Source organism: Elephantulus edwardii, unplaced genomic scaffold, assembly GCF_000299155.1.
Source record: "Elephantulus edwardii isolate Elephantulus edwardi_28Jun2011 unplaced genomic scaffold, EleEdw1.0 scaffold00133, whole genome shotgun sequence".
Lineage (NCBI taxonomy): Eukaryota > Metazoa > Chordata > Mammalia > Macroscelidea > Macroscelididae > Elephantulus > Elephantulus edwardii.
In genome coordinates, this window is record NW_006399883.1 from 6,003,115 (window position 1) to 6,006,156 (window position 3,042).

Here is a 3,042-nt window from a genome sequence, read left to right on the forward strand (position 1 = left end):
TCCTCTCCTTGAAAAGCAAAACTCCTTCACTGGTACACAATCCCCCCCGCACACCCCCCACCCCTACCCCCACCCCAAGTTTACTCCACTCTGCAACCCTCATTCCGGACTCTTATGATAATCATAATGCCCTAACATATATTACTTTTAAACTATTCTCTTCCTTATCGGCTTCAATGCAGTAAACATAATTTATCCAGTTTTTCTCAGTCTTACCCCCACCCTGATGCCAGCCTCATTCTACAACAGTGGTACCATATAGTATTTGTCCTTTTGTGACTGAGATATTTCACTCAGCATAATGGCCTCCAGGGTCACCCATTTTGAATACTATTGTATGAGTTCCTTGTTTTTCAATGCAGCATAGTATTCCATTGTGTGAATAGACCGCAGCTTCTCTATCCATTCATTTTTTGATGGGCACTTAGGTTGTTTCCAACTCCTCGCTATTGTGAACAAAGCCGCGATAAACATGGGTGTGCATATATCTGTCTGCTTGGATGTCGGTTATGGTCTCTTTGGGGTATATTCCCAGTAGTGGAATTGCTGGATCACATGGTATTTCTATTTGCAACTTTTTGAGAAAGTGCCACACCGCTTTCCATAGTGGCTGCACCATTTTACACTGCCACCAACAGTGAATAAGAGTTCCATTCTCTCCACAACCTCACCAGCATTTGTTGCTTGCTGTTCTGTTAAATTTTGCTAGTCTTACTGGGGTGAGATGATATCTCGTAGTTGTCTTGATTTGCATCTCTCTCAGAGCTAGGGATTTTGACCATTTCTTCATGTGCTTGTTGGCCATCTGAATGTCTTCTTTGGTGAAGTATCTGCTCATATCCTTGCTTTTTTTACTAGTTTTCGCATGTTGTTGTTATTAGGAAACATTGAATTGGGACTGACTTATAGCTGACCCTCCAGTGAGTTTTCAGAGACAGTAAATTGCACAAGAAGAGACTTCCCATCCTTCTTTGATGGAGCAGCTTGTGGATTTGGACCACATGCCTTTGGGATGGCAGCACAACTCCTTACCCTACACCACCACCAGAGCTCCCTAGCTTTCCCATAGTTTTGTTTATTCCAGTAGATTTCCTAGACAACTCTTTCCTAATTAATTTATTTCTGCTGTTATATTTATTATTTTCTAACTTTCACTTTTTTGAGCTTTTTCATCATATCCTTAGTTCACTGTTTATTATTTTTAATTTTAAAAAGTAGTTAAAACATTAAAATTGATTCTAAATGTAGTTTTGAATATAATTATGCCCAGTATCTCTAATGTTCAGAATCTGCTCAGCAATATATTTTTCCTTCTTTGACTTGATAATGATTAGGAGAGTAGTTTTTTGTTTTTTTTTTTTTTTTACTTCTACATCTTTATTTTTTACATTTAATATATGTTGACAAACTTTCTAATAAATACATGAGAATTGTCCTAATTTTCTTATTGTTTCATAAAAAGCTATAAATTAATACTTACTGATGACCATTAGTAGGAGAGTAGTTTTAACTTTAAAAGCATTACAGAATTTTTGGCTGTTGCTTAATTATTTATTATCATCGTCCTAGCTAATGTGGCCTGAAAAACATATTTATCTTTTGGCTTTGATCGAGGACTTTTGAGGCCTCAGGCTTACTAAATTCTTGTGAAATGTTTTGTTGACGGTTTTGGGGCCATGCTGTTGGCTGTAAAGTAGGTGTCAGGAGTCAGGCCTTGAGTTCGAGGTCAGCACGTTAGTCACTTCACGTGCTGAGCCCCACTTCCCTCCCTGGACACATGCAGATGACTTTTTCTATATTTGGAAATTTTTTTTTCTTGGAAGTCATTGCTGAGAGGAGATAATTGGTTCTTGCATAGGCATATTTTAGTATATTGCTACTTTGGTAACGCTCTTAAGAAGACTTTGTTTCTTAAATATACACTTGATTTTCTGTGGGGAGAACAAATTCATGGCATGAGCTTAGGAAAGGATTTAATAAGCCACAAACTGTGGTGCAGTGGTTAAGTGTTGAACTGCTAACCTAGAGGTTTGAATCCAGTAGGGATCCATAATGAGGGAGGAAGTTGTGGCCACCTGCTCCTCTAAGGATTTAAAGCCCTGGAAACTCTAGGAGGTAATTCTGCTCTATCCTTACAGGGTCGCTATGAGTTGGAAACCAAATTTCATTTTTAATTAATGTAAAATAAAAATTGCATATAAAGAGGTAACGATGATTTGGGTAAAATATCTGCAACACATTAAATCAACAAGGAACTGGAATTTTAAAAGCATAAGCAACAGAGACCAATCATAAGAAGACCAACCACAGACTTGGCCTCTACTGCCATTAAGATCACAGCCTGGAAGGACAGCCCACATCAGGTCTGCATGGCTGACAGGCCCCAGCTCTCAGCTGGAAACAAAGGAGGATGCTCCAATAATTCAGATCCTCCCAGAAGAGCCATGGGTGAGCATTAACTTGCTGACTGCAGCAGTTCTGTGATGCATCTTCAAGGATATGAACATGTATCCCTAAGCACAATTGATAACAGTGCATCTAAATTCCAAAATCAATCTCCTCAAAAGTATATGTGTTTCCTATTGCCAAAGGGCCCTTCAGAATAGTGAGAGAAGATCTTCACCCTGAAATCTACAGCGTCCCTTTTCAGCAGGAAGTAGCTAAGAGAGTCCGCCGCCCCATTTTCCTTATGAATCAGGGTGAAATCTCTCTCAGGGAGGAGTGACAGGGAATGGCAAAGAACTCACGGACAAAGCAGATTAATCAGAACTGGTTTTGAGGGGGACTTTGGCAACATAACAATGGAAGCCAACTCTCAGGGAATGCTGTTTTATTGGAAGTATTTTTGTGAACTTACCTTGATTTCATCAAGTTATATTTATTTGATTATATATAAAGGATTACCCCCCTTTGTGAAGGGAGGGGGTAGAAGTGGATGGATATCCTGTGGGATGGTGAAGCAGGAAATAAGTGCATAAAGGTGCATGTGAGAAAGGCAGGGACATCACTGACACTAAAGTTAACTCCGCAAGAAGGGATATA

The 3,042-nt window shown here is 39.3% G+C and overlaps 1 protein-coding gene and 1 pseudogene across 2 annotated transcripts in view; one reads left to right on the top strand and one right to left on the bottom strand.

Annotated features, from left to right (window-relative positions):
- LOC102843710 overlaps positions 1-2,868 on the bottom strand; it is a 3,647-nt pseudogene extending 779 nt beyond the window's left edge.
- Positions 1-3,042, top strand: part of SPATC1L (spermatogenesis and centriole associated 1-like) — a 52,499-nt gene that overhangs the window by 10,133 nt on the left and 39,324 nt on the right. The gene's annotated exons all lie outside the window — the stretch shown is intronic.